We start from the raw sequence: 14,808 nt of genomic DNA, 5'->3' as shown, positions 1-14,808 counted from the left end.
TACAAGTGTTGAGTTGGTAAATTCAGTAATTTCGTTGAACTAAAAGGCACTGATGAGGAAAAATTGTATTATTAAATAAAAAAATTTCGAAACGTATGTATTTATCTACAATGTATCTACAATGTTAATTTAGTTATTCAATTTGTTAATCGTGCACTCACTTTGTACAGTATTAGTTATATTGCATTTCATTTTGGTTTATTATTAATTTTGTCATTTTGGAATTGTTATTATATTCCAAGACAAAAATAAACCAACTATATCATGAAGATATATTATTGTGAAGGAATAGACACAAAGTTGTCAAAATTTTGATATTCATTATCAACAATTTGTTTAGAGCTTTTGATTACTCCACGATTTTCCTGATAATTCATTCGAATGGATGAATTCATTGTGAAATCTGCTAAAATAGAATAATAATTTCAGCCTTCAAAATCGAGTGATCGCAATCCCGATCGTAAACGAAAAAAACCTAAGATCATCAAGGCTCTTAAAATCCCCGTTTCTCTCGAGAGGTTAATTATCAGAAACGATCATCCAGAAATAGAAAGGCCACATCATTGCCTTCCCGCCATATATACCGCGGATGAATGAGGAGCACGACCACGGTTAGCTATCATCAGTTTCCAATTTACAGGTAAAACGTCGTTCCATCATCTTTTCCCGTCCCACCGCCAAGACGCCGAGATGAATCACCGCGTGAGACCACCGAAGATCGTGGCGCGCCGCGCGGACCCATTTTCCATCCATGTGGATCGTTCATCCGGCCCATCAGGACCATTAGGTATATACATCACTTTCGCCTCGAATCGCCCCCTGCGCCAACGTCATCGTCGTAGAAGCGTGCCCGGACGATTTGCTCTGGCTCGGGCGTGCACCGCTCGGACACGTATGATTTGTCCCGTCAATTAAAACGCGGACAAATGGGGACCCGTAGAGCCGAGGTGGACGTCCGATGGCTGTGGAAGATACCGCGTATATTGGTATCAAGTAGAAGTATACGGTCCTGATGTATTTTATATGAGAACGTCGAAATGTGTCGACTTTATTCAGTTTAAGTCAGTTCAGAAACGTCGCCTTTTGTGCACTTATTCAAGAAGAGCAGCATGTTCTCATTTCGTCCAAATATCCATAATTTTCAATTGTTCATCCAAAATCAGTCAGCAATATAAATGATTCTTCCCACAATGAATGAATGCATTGTCTTTTCAATTGATAGACCACCAAAGTACAATGAAATAATTTGTTATGTTCAACTGATATGGTCTTTCAACCAATCACACGGTTGGAGAGCGACTAATATTCGATATTGACTATCATGCCACAGAGTGACCATCCCCACTCCGCCATTGAAAGAGAACACTCGCTTATTCGATATCGTATTACGCATATGTTTGGATGGTTATACTGGATAATGAGTATTGTCTCGAATAACTTTGAATATCATGTTTTTTTTTAAATTATAAATTGAAGCGAAAACTGTGATAAAAGCAATACCTGACCGAAAATGCCCTGCAGAAATTAAATATGATTTCTTGATCAATTATTTCGGAATATCCAGCAAAAAGTGAGTAGGAGATGATTTCAAACATTATAATTCGCCTGTCTACAGAATGTGGGCATACGTTCATAATATATTTTTCCAGCAGATAATTACGAAGACATTTTTCAACTAGTAATGTATAAAGGTTCCACTTCCTTCGTGTTAACAAAGGAACCTACATACGTTTCAAGAAACAAATCAATGAATCAATAATGTCGGTAATCAATAATGAATTTTGAATTAATTAATGTAATTATTTTGAAAATATCCTCTTGATTTCATTCTGCAAATCTAATTTGAGCAAGGATGTTCTTCCATTCGGAGAATGTCACTCGACTGAAATTTTCAATTTCACTATATTTGGTTGAACGTTCAGTCTTGCCATAAAGTTACATTTCCTTGAAGCAATATCCTATTTCTCACTCTTTATATTACATTGTGAAGTCCAACCGAGGTTTAGTCAGTGTCAAGAGAACCAAGAATGGAGGTTTTTCATTTCTATTTCCAACTGATAGGTATGGTCTTATAACCAACCCCACCGTTGGATAGTAAATAATATACGATACAAGTCACAGTGTGACCATCCCCACTTCGCCATTGAAAGAGAACACTTACTTATTTTCTAACGTATTACACATATGTTTTGATCGTTGGACTGTTCCACGGGACGATGAATATTGTTTAGAATGACTTTGAATATCCTATCTTTCCGAATCTATTTCCTAAATTTATTTGATGAAACGGATACAATGGTGATGAAAACAATGCCTGACCGTTGATTCTCGTTTGAAATTGAATATGATTCATTGGGATTACAAAGAGCTGTTGTAGCCAGTATTAAGTTGATTGCAAAAAGGTAACACATTATATTTTTATGAAGCAGAAACCTAGTTTTTTTACTCTTCATATTTCATCGCGAAGTATGACAAAGGTTCACACAGATAATAAGAATGGAGGTGATGTTTTCACAACAATTTGCATCATTTTCCTAGCAAGCGAAGACCTCTATAAAAATGATCGACAAACTGCAATATATCCGGTTGCTTGGATCCCAACGAAAACCTCCAATATTCACCGCATCGTTTCCTCGAAAAAAATCCCTTTCCATTCTATCCCTCAACAAAGGCAACAACACCTAACGATGCCACATTGGATATTTACGACTGAAATCTGACCGAACTGTATGGATCTTTCCGGCAAAAGAGGCAGTATCTAACGATAGATATCAATAACTAACAACGGTACGAGTTTCTCTCCCGGAAAACTGTATAAAGTATATATTTTTCATGAATCCTCCTTTCTTCGGCCCTGGCGTAATGGCTACATAAAAGGCCACATTGAAAGGAAATACATTTCACTTAGCGAGAGAGCCCCAAGGGTAGAACAAATGTAAGTCGAAATTGTGGACAGACAACGAGTACAATCAATACTATATGGGGCTTTCTTTCCGTTCGGATAGAAAACGTTGGAATTGAAGCATATGTAGTTGGTTTCAACGTTGGGAGGTATAAATAATAAACATAGTTGCTTGTGGTATTCAATGTGCACTATACGTTGATGAAGTGAAGAACGAATTATTCATTATACAAGGAATACATCGATCCCTTTAAAAAATGCGCAATTTCTGAATGTGACATAATTGTTATTTCAGATATTCTTCCTAGCGAAAACTTCAAACTTCAAATTTCACAAAAGTATTTTTTCTTGTTGTTGAACATCGAAACTTTCAATATTTCCTCAAATCATGGGATAATGTCCATGTAGGAAAGCAGATCCAGCCTTCCTCAACAAGCCAATTCAGGTTGGATCGTTTCTTTCTTCGGAACTTTGATACTGCAAGAGTCTGAGAAGTACCTCAGCAAGAAGACGGCAGATTAAGTAAGAAGGAGAAAAAAACTCTGGTTCAACTAGCGACGGAATGCATCGCCAACGCTAGCCAACGCAAAAAAAGCTCTGGACAAGGGACTTCTAGAATTGAGGAAGTAACCTCCTAGAAGTTATCCGAGATCCTGGAAGTGGTGGGAGAGCTATAGACAACGACGACTAATGACGAGATCAGCGCTGATTAGACCACAAATTTAAATTTATTATTAATCTAAGATGCCAACTCTACCTGAATCATGGGGATCATCGAACATAAACATCAAACCTATCCATAGCTTGTACTTAAATTGATAGATTCTATGAAATGAATATTATAAATTGGTGTGAGATAATGATAATATAGATTTTCGAAGAAATTTTGTTTCAACGCAGTAAAACCAAGATGAAATTCACGCAAAAGTATAGGTTTTTTCCAACTGGAATTATATACATTGAACTCTTAATTTCTTCATGATCTGAATGGCAGGAGTACTATTTTTTTTTCAATTTTCTTCAGACTTAGCCTCCGCAGTGTTGGTATCTACTGTAAAATTTCAATCAATTCAATGTTTTCCTCTCATATTTTCCTTATTGCAGAAGTTCATGTTGACTTATCGTGAGCAAATCCGCAAATTTTAAACCTAACAGCGGAGATTGCAAGAACAACCTCTTGACCAGGAACAACGTTAATTCCCCTCGTGTTATAAATCATAATTCCTCAGCACAACCACGAATTCCCTTCCATTACGCAATTCGATTTTAATCGTCCACCTATTCACGTCCGGACTCGACCTAACCGGTAAATTACATTTTAAAAACTCGGTTCATGATGGCAACATAAAATTTAATGAATAGGTCTCCTCAAATTGATAACATTAGCGAGATTGATATGGACAAATTAAGTTTAGGCGCTCAGCGGTAATGAGCGGGTATTACAAACGATACTAGATGAAATTAGTTGTTTAAAGTGATGCTATTTTTCACATCAACGTCTACGATTTCACGGCTGTTACTAATCTAAATATCCGACTCGTAAAAACGGCTGAAAAATGGCTCTCCAGGTGAAATAGCACCATTACAGACTCCTCGGTGTGGAATTCGAGGATATATCGGGTTATGATTCAACCTTCCGTGGGTCCATAAATTTTTTATCGGATTTTCGAGCGCCGGTTCCAAACTTCTTTTTAATTGAACTTCTAGCTAGCAAGAGATTATTGAAATTTTTTTTGCGTTCGGTTACTGTGAGAATCAAACTGGTTGTTTTATTATTTCTTGGTAATAAATCTATATGGAAAAAAGTACTGTCGGTCATAAAAAATGCTCGTGGGAATTTGAAGTCAAGGACCTCCCAAGTTTGCAAGAAAATCGGCGTTCAAGGACTATTTTGGATACAAGTATTCTGCACGAATGCTTTCGATTCCTCATTTTCAATATTAATATAAAGGAAATTTTCAATCAAAACATCCCACAGAGCTCTCCTTTGAAACTTTTATAGTTTCAGTAAAGTTATATATTGGACTATGTACCTAGTCTTCGAAAATATAAACTTAATTCGCTATTCAGAGCTTCTCTCAATTGAAATATCGAAAAAAATAAGGAAAGCACACATTGTGCCAATTAGGTCCTTGAAGACCACATAACTGTATTTAAATGTACATGTGGTCTTCAAGAGAATAATTGTTGCATGAGTTAACGAGTGCTTTCATTATTCCATATTATTAACAAAAAATTTTTTGTTGTGTGGTATTTTCTATCTAACATATTGCGTTTCGAATACATTTGCGGTTAATTGAATTGACTATTCAAAGAGTATTCATTTCAACAGAATTTCTTTCAACTGAATATCAAACGGTACTGGTCGTGTAAGCCGATTTCATTCATGTAAGTGATCCGATTTTATTTATATCAATGAATTGATCCTCTAGCAAAAACTCGATCGAGTCAGATCCTTCTAGAGTCCGTTCAAATATAAAACAAGACGGAGCAATATAAACAGAGTAAATCGAATGGTCTGCGCATAGGAAAACTGTCAAACGGCCATCACTTCTATCCCTCCTTCGTTCCTAAAAGTCAGGATCGTACTTGCAATGAAGTGTGGATGTGGATTAATGATTTGCATACTTATTTCATAGAAGAGTAAGAAGACAAATCTAAAGCTCTGAGATATATACTATGTTAAGGTGCTTCGTATATTTTATTTGTAAATTAGAAACTGTACCATTTTGTATATTGTCTTCAGTTCGACTCCGAATGAATGGATCTATCTATTCGAAGATCCTCCTATTTATGCGCGAATTTGTTTAAGTTGCCCTGTCTTATATTTGAACAGTCAAAAGACAGAGATTTCAAATATATATTGAAAGAAAGCAGTGGCGTGGGTGGCTTAAACGTTACATTGGAGCTAAAATGAACAAGTTAGTCCATCGAAGAAAGTTTCTTTTCATCAGTATGCACCCTGAAGGGAGAATCTCGTCCACAAATTCAGGGTAGCATAGAAGACCATCCAAAACATCGTATTTCCGTTCGAAACTCCTACGTCTCGACCGCTAATCGAAACTGATCAAAACCATCGGACGCCCCCGGCAAAATATCGATATTCGACAATTTTGGGCGCATGAACCCCACGGCGATTATTCCGGCGTTCTAACCGAAGAGCACTCCAACAATCATGCATTTATCGAATTAACGCTCTAATCACTAGGATATCAATTACACGTCTAGATTCTCATCGGATAGCGATAACGTTGCAGCAATCCCAATCAGTTCGCAGAAGTGCAAGTAACGCAGGTTATTTGTTGTGTCGGTTCGCGGCGTCAAGCCGGGGTTGTTATTGATAGTATTTTATTTACGTTCGTCTCCTACGAAAGTCGGATATTACGATGAATCTGCACATAGTACGCTGGGTGTTTTGTTTAATAGACCGAGATGATCTCAAAGGTGGATGGACCTGACGGCCGGGTCGTGAGGCGTAATATTTCAGTCAATAGGTTCCGGGCCCATATAACAAAAAAAAAATTCTCAAAACTTGGACTTCTCAAGATACTCAACTTCAACAGTGAGCCAATACTCCTTTTCGATACTTCTTCTGTAGAAAGATTCGTTTTTGCTTTCAAAATAGGCTTCAGCCTCTCTTCAAACTTTCAGTCAGAAATGAAGTGATGATATATCTAACCTAAAAACTCTGTGGCTCTTAAACAGATTCAAACAATGTACGGAATCGACGAAGCGAGGCACCCATTTTCTCATGGACGAATGTTCTTGCAAAATAGCGCATATTCTGGTTTCTGATATCTTTAGCTCTACTGCTATCTTACGCAACTTCAATCTACGATTGCTCAAATATGCAAATATAAATGCAAATTTTCATTACGATCGAATCTGCAGATTTGAAATATCAGAAAAAAAAGCAGTATTCAAGATTCAAACCCAGGCTGCAAATTTCAAGTTTCTAGGATTTTCCTTTCGAAAGTTATTGTGTGTACGGCCGGGCAGACACAATTAATTTGAGTTGAACATTATATCGTTCGAGACCATTTTCGATAAACAATTCGAAAATTACAGACTTTGTGACGGAATTAGTGAGAGATCAGTTCGGAGATGAGCCCTCAATACGAGTAACATAAGGTGAATCAATAATTTTTAATTTTTTTTACGTGGAGTCTTCAAACAACCAAACGTGTACTTCAACGATTTCAAATGTTGGCTTTCGAAACCAATGAACCCATAATGGATTCGAGGGGTAGAGGTGAAAATATAACTTCTGTATCCAGCCGTCTGCCTGTCTAGACTTTTTATAGGCTTTTTTATTTTTATGTATAAATCAATTGCGTGGATTCCAAAGATATCCGTATAAATTTTATATGGTCTCTTCATCTCCCGTTCCAGATGGAAATGCTTCTTCACATGAAAATATAATATTATATCATTTGTACGAAAACGAATTGAAAATTTTACTGACAGACTAAATTTTCAATTCCAGTAATAGATCAGTTGCTGCTTCACTTTATTCTCTTAATTGGCATCATGCTAGTAACTAGAGAGTAAAACTTCTCCGCTTGGAATCAAAATGTTAATTAAGACAATGCTGTAATACTGAATATTTCCCTCCTGTCAAAAATTCTATGTATATGGAGAACAATTATCGAAAATTACAGCGATAATTGCATTGTAGGAAGCGAAACTGCACTGCGATAATTGTTCTGTTCATAGATGCATAGTTTCTATGCATTTTACACAGTTCGAATCTATGGCAATTTAATTCTAAATCAGTTTGACAAGTAATGCAACAGTTTATTCGGGAAATATTCCCCCGAATTACACTCGTGCATCAAAATGACCGGATAATTTCGCATTCCAGCGTGTTTTCTTTGAAAAACTGCATTCGGTCATTTTCATTTTTGAAATGAAAATGAACTCATGCAGTTTTTATGACAACACGCTGTCATGCAAAATTATCGGTAATTTTGATGCACTTGTGCAATTACTTACGAAAATATTATCAAACCCTCTTATATAAAATCTATTGTCGTCGAGAATCCTCTTCATAAAAAATGAATTAAACGAAATGAACTTTCTCGCTTTCATTTGTTGTTCACTTCGAAGATTGATAATATTAGTGGAACACAATGGCAACTATTCTAATGAAAAGAAGCATCCGAGAATCCAATCAATAGCAACCACTACAAACAACAATAACAATAAACGTCGTTACATCTCTCAAAACATCCTGACACCATGAGAAAGCCCTGGATGAAAAGGTCCCAACAATTAAGTCATTCAGCCTACCACTTCTCCCATCACGCACAATACTATCGAAATTATATCAAAATACCCAATCATCTAAGACGTAATTACGTCTAAATTAATAACTCTTTCATCACGGCCGGTTAGGTCAATTATGTCATCTTGTTAGCCTACCGGCAGTCAGGTGCGAACAAATTAAACTTTCTTCTGTCAACAGTCCATTCTTCAAACAGACTACCGTCCGAGCATCTCAGCGCAATCCGTCGAGGTCAAATCAAGACGGCTACCACAGGCGATCGACCCATAGCGTATAGAAAAACCGAACCTAACGTAACCGATATGTTGAAATGACAACATTCTTAACTGTAACCGATCAAAGTTCAGGTTGCCGGATTAGGGAGTTGACAATCGAGTCGACTTGGACAGCAGGAATGGGACGATCGAACAGATCGGACTCGATCAGTTCAAACAACAGATGGACGGCGATAAAAATGTAAATTGGGAGGTGTTGACATTAGAATTCTTTTGAGCTTACGAGATGTCAAGTGGTGAGACAATAATTCTAATTTGGAATTTAGAATGAGTTCCGTTGGATTAGATCCAAAGAAGAGAATTCGGGATTTAAGAGATTAAAATTTTATTAATAACTTAACTCAGTGACTATGAAAAATATTTCAACATGAGTTAAACAGTTCATTTTTCCAATGGTATACACTTCTGGTGGCTTGAAGAAGGTCTTCAAGCATTAATATCAATGATACTCTGATATCCACACTTACCTTCAAAAGAAAAACTAAAGGAACATTTTATGTGAAATTGATAGATATAAACCAAATTGTAATCCGAATGAGCTGATAAAGGTGTGTAAATTGAAAGGGTACAAAATGAAAGAGAAATAAAAATGTAGTGATACGCCGACAATGTTTTGATAATTGAGAGACAATAAGAAAAAGTTCAATATATGACAAAAATTTAATACATAACTACATCCCGAACACAATGGATGCACACAACAGATAGAAAGAGTCGTTATGACACAGGAGATAAGATCCGAGTATATTTGCATAGAAATATCCGGGTACGGTGATGTTGAAGGAGAGGAGAGGGGACAAGCCATGAAGGTAGCAAGAACAGCCGCATGTCTTAGCAGCATCATATGGAATCTGAAGTGAATTCTTGGATCTATAAGGCAGTGATCAGACCTGTTCCTACACTGCAGAAACCAGGCTAGAAACCTCTAAGAGAAAGCAAGTCCTAGAGAGACCACAGAATATTGACAGCTGACAATACGCTTATGGATCGGTGAAAAGGAAGACGTCAGAACTACATATGTGTAAAGTCGATTACATCAATGAAGTTGTCGAACGAATACATTTACCTCATTTCCAAAGACAAAACGCAGAACCATCGGCCCTTCAATGAATAAGAAGCAATAGGTTGAAAACGGGTAAAACATCGGAGAAAAACAAGCAATTATTCTTACACGTACAATGGAAGAAGAAGACGATATTCAAGAAGGATTTAACCCAGTAGATAGATTTGCGGAGTAGATAGATCAGTCCAGTAGCTGGATGCATCCTCGATATCCATTGAAGAGCTACCGACTATTCGGATCTACCCACAAGGTGGATCTGTTAGCTGGCAAGTTTGGGTTGTAATACCATTAAAACATAATTTCATCGCTCAAGTAGAATCTAATAGCAGATCGAAATGTGGAGGCGAATAGAACATTCGCAAGTCAGTAATATGCTGATGTGAAGAACGCAACACATTGGAATGCTTTACATTTCATGTATTGGAGGTGTGGGAGTATGAGATGCGCCAGCATCAAGAAGCAAATCATCCCAAGTTCCAACTGACAAGAAATCAGAATGCATAAATATTGCATTCCAGGCGAATTGCAACTCGCTGCACTACGAGAACTATGATAGGTTATTCGATTATTCGCTGTCACCATGACAAACGTTTCCATGGATAAAAATTCAGGGAATCTCGAAAAGACAGAGAGTAATGCGTTTAATGGAATTGAATTTTCCGAAGATGTCAAGTATGGAAAACCAGGATTGTCGATATTGATCATTGATCTGGGAACATCAATATCGTACAGCAACCGATTTTTGTATCAAATTTCATCCAATTGGTTCGAGAGTTTCAGAGAAAACTTGAACAGTTCCTTTTGAGAGCTCGGCATTCTCTGGACAAATTGTTCTATTATTTCGTCGTCTGTAATTTCAGAATTTTTAACCGAGAATGGTTTCAAGCGATAAGATTCGACTCATTGATGCTGTATCGATTCTGTCCATCCGGCCATTCATATACACAATAACTCTCTGATGGAAAGAAGTAAAACATGAAATTTTCAGGTTGATTTCGTTCAGCTAGTTTATGGGAAAAATTCAACAAGGGCTTTCGTGAATACTACTACCATTTGATACCGGGAGAAATGGTCCCTCGTATGCGAACTTTCCACTTCCTTGGTAGATTAGTGGTGGAGCGCTGGACTAGTGATTCGGAGGTTGGGAGTTCGAGTCCCGTTGGAGGAGGTACTTTTTTCGGAACTATACAATTGTCTGTTAGCCATCAAATATTATGCTATTATGCGTGAATCACCGCTGAAAATCATCGGTGGAAAATAAGCACTCTGTCGGCTCGAAATTTCGAAGAACAGGGAATAATCGATAGGCGGGCACGGTTCAGCGCGTCCGGATCTTCATCCCGTTCTCGGCGGAACCGGTACAGTTCCATTCCGTTTCCGCGTACGTCTCATGCAATATTCATCAGGTTTAATTAATAATCGCATGCGTCGGACGTGGCGTTCGAATTTTACGGTACGTCAAAGTCTGGCAGTTCTTGGCGGTGCGGAAATAATCCACGTAATCGTCCGCGAGCGGCGGAACGGTAGGCGGACGTAGGTACCGCGCGCCATCTACGGCGTACTCTCGCCTCGGGAAGGACGTTCAACTATTGAAATGAGACAAATAAACTCGGTCACGGTTGTGGTTCTTTTAATGCCGGTCAAGACGGTCGGAAAAATGGCATTCGAAATGATCGGTCGGACGGCGCGGAAACTGAAACTGACGGAGCGAAAGCATGCAAAATAGTGTGTTTTACGCGTTCGTGAACTTGGCGTGCACGAGGTGGAAAAAATGTGGGAGTTGAGTGCTTGGAACTGCTTTTTGGATATGTTCTCGATAGCAGTTCATTAGACTTCATTCTTTGTTTAGGATGAACATGTTTTGGATGATAATAATAATAATAATGACGTTTATTCATAAGAAAAAAAATATTCAGGATTTCCCAAATTCGATGCTTATTGAAAGCATATCGAGAACTATAAGACTTGGAGAAATCTTCAAGCATCCCGTAGCTCTTTTTGCGAAATAATTAGATAACAAAAAGCAAATCATAAATATCTTCATTGGTTCTCGAGTTAAAGAGTGTTTTTGAAAAATCATATTTTAAATATTTAGCGATTCAATTATTTTTGTGCCCATTGTATAATTGTGGTCTAATCATATGTAGTGTTTGTCGTTTAAAAAACATCAACTCTTCTCTATATCTCTAAAACAGTAATTAATTTCTATCATATAAACCATAACCATTACTGAAAAAATCGTTTTAGAATTTTCCGATTATCTTAAGGTGAAGTGATTCTAACTGCTTAACAGATGGCGTTATGAGTTTCGCGCCACAATTACTTTGGCCCTGGCGGATTTATGGGGTTCACCGCGTTGCAGCAGAGTCACCTCTTCACGATGGCGTGAAAGGATGTGTCTTAGGCAGATATCTCTGGATTAACTTACTGATGAGTTCACCAGCGATCTCAGGACGAAGTACTGTAATCCCCTGGGAGAGGGCGTACCTACACAAATTTGGCTCGGGAAAGATTCGCCAAACAAAATATAGCGGAATGTTCGAAACAGTCATTATTTAAAGACGCCTTGTAATGAGAAAAATTAAAGATAAATATGATCTGCTTCCTGATTTCTTATTAATTTTAAGAGGATCTTTGGAGGTTTTTTCTTTAAATCTTATAGTTCCCGACATGCTCTCAGTGAGCATCGAATTTGGGACTGCCTGTACCTGACGAAATTAGTTAATTTGGCGCCCATTCAAATTCACACTGTTAGATAGAAAAAAAGCCATTTGCTCGCATTATAACAGTAAGGTGTTTATATCTTACTGTTATTTCGACAATGATCTCGAATTAAACTTGGCCATTTGCAGTCGCTTAGGTGTTAATGTACTGTGTTATGAATATACATTCACAAATAATAGAAGTTTCTTAGAGAATCTCAACATCATCATTTTCTCCTTAAACGGTAATTTAAAAGGTCTCCAGATATTCTCTCGAATCATCAAAGATTTGTACTCACCCAAATAATCGATTTCTGGCAATCTGAAACAGAAAACATAAATAAGAATACAAAACCAATCAAAACATTTTTTCGACAAACAGCTCTCTTTTCAATCGTTTTTTTGCATATGAACTTTCAAATAAGAGTACATGTTAGAAATGTTTTGTACAACATTAACAACACAAATTCATGAGATATTGTCGTTGAACTCTGACTCAGTCTGCCAAACGTTCGGACAAAAACCTACTTTACACCTACCCGAAGAATTTATATTTGCCGCTTTGTGTTCTAAGTAGCCGAAGAATCAAAGGCGAGTCTATTATACTTATCAGTCCATTGAGGCTTCTTCCATCGACTCGTTAAAGATTCAGACGGGAGTTTCTGTTTTTATGGAATATCATGAAGTTACATAGTGACCCATGCGAATTTGTAATGAATGGCCATTTGGGCATTTATTTCAACGCTGATCGAATACTCGGACAATAATCTACTTTACGCCCTCTTGATGGACTTTCACTGGAGCAGCTGTGGTTTTTTATATGAACGAACCGAATATTTGATGAAGATTCTACCTCATTTCATTTAATTTTTATTTACTTTATACCCACTCGAAATTCTGATCATACATTCAAGAGGATATATTTTGTTGAATTCGAATTTATTGACTTCCGGCGTTCCATTTGGATGAACGTAAAAATTCACTTTTTCTACTCCCCCTACAGAAAATTACGAAATTTGTACAACTCGCCAACTTCGTAACTGGCTATTTAAGAACTGTGCAACAAGAAACTATTACTTTACCGTAAACACAAAGCACAATCAACAACCAATACGATGGCATCTGTAAAGTATATCGCACGGTGAATAATCAATAAGATGAAACCTTTAGTAGTTGCCACGGATACGAATTAATAACAGCCCATGTAGTCGATAAATTTTTGACGTTTCGTATTTGTGTAGTAACATTAGAAAAATTGGTTGATGTCCGATTTAATTATAACAGCATAATATTTTATGGCCAACAGACGCTTATTTGATTCCGGAAAAAGTACCTCTTCGAGCGCTACCCGAACCCGCAACCACCGAATCACTAGTCCGACGCTCTCACCAAATCGAGCCACCGAGGAAACTGCAAGTTCCAACCTCATAAGAGGAACTGCTTCTCTCGGAAAGGGTATATGTGAGGGATACAACAAACATTTGATTTCAGGAGAAGTGGTTCCTCGATATGCGGTTGGAACTTTCAACTTCTTCGGTAGCTCAGTTGGTGAGAGGGTCGGACGAGTGATTCGGAGGTTGGAGGTTCGAGTCGCGCTCGAGTAGGTAATTTTTCCGGAATTAAATAATTGTGTTAACCATCAAATATTAGATATGCCATTATGTTGTAACTTTTTTTAGTCGTGCAAGGTATGCTTCTTACAATTCTTGTTATGAAATATACTATTATGCCCTTCCGATAAATTTGTGATTTGACAAACTGTAGTATTGTATTTCTTCTATTTATCAGGTAATAAAATAATTTATCCGTTCTTGATGACAATTTTTCTATTCCGGAGTGTCGAATTAATATTGAACGCTCACCCAAACAACTGCAAATCCTACCGTTTCCGAGAAATTATCGACTCCCTCTCAGGATGACGTTAACAATCGAATCATCCGCGCCATTAAAGACGGTTAACGTCCCAGTATATCCCAGGACTCGCACGCAACGCTCGGACGAAGGCCGAGAGGGCATCGCGTGTCGACTCGGATCGATTACCCCGCTCGCCGATTCCGATAACGAAACCGAATATTCGAAGCTGACGCGAAACCGCGATCCGAAAACTGTGACGTCCGCACCTGAATTATGGCACTTTCGCTGGTCGCGCGACCGAAAGGGAAACGTCCAGTCGCGGGTGAACGGTCGACGGTCGTAACTCATATTCGGTGCCGTTTGTTTACGCCCGCGAGGGGGTATCATGGCGGGTCTGGAAGCCCGTTTCGCGTGTCATTGACACAATCGGTATGGGTGATTTACCGATCACCTGGCGAGAGTGGTGAGAGCTCGTTGTTAATTGTCTCTTCTGAAGGATTGGTATCACGATGTGGATCGATGTATCTTTATTTGTAGCTGTTTCATTATGCGAATGGAATGTTTTGGTTGAAATTGCTATTTTGGTCTTATGATAGTGGTAAAAGTGAAGAATTCTTCCTTCAATATAAATTGTTAAGGGTACATTGTTCTCTGGTTTCTGTGACATGCTGTAATTTCTTCTCGATGAATTAATTATAGGCAAACGTTCCTTGGATGTTGAAAAG

The 14,808-nt window shown here is 37.9% G+C and overlaps 1 protein-coding gene across 2 annotated transcripts in view; it reads right to left on the bottom strand.

Moving 5' to 3' along the window:
* The window catches only part of LOC123670822, a 290,673-nt gene that overhangs the window by 131,204 nt on the left and 144,661 nt on the right, over positions 1-14,808 (bottom strand). For both annotated transcript variants that reach the window (XM_045604384.1, XM_045604383.1), the window contains exon 3: positions 12,529-12,551. The gene's annotated coding sequence lies outside the window, so the exon portion shown is untranslated. The remainder of the gene's footprint in view (positions 1-12,528; positions 12,552-14,808) is intronic.

Source organism: Harmonia axyridis, chromosome 1 (assembly GCF_914767665.1).
Source record: "Harmonia axyridis chromosome 1, icHarAxyr1.1, whole genome shotgun sequence".
Lineage (NCBI taxonomy): Eukaryota > Metazoa > Arthropoda > Insecta > Coleoptera > Coccinellidae > Harmonia > Harmonia axyridis.
This window is presented reverse-complemented; position numbering and strand designations above follow the sequence as displayed.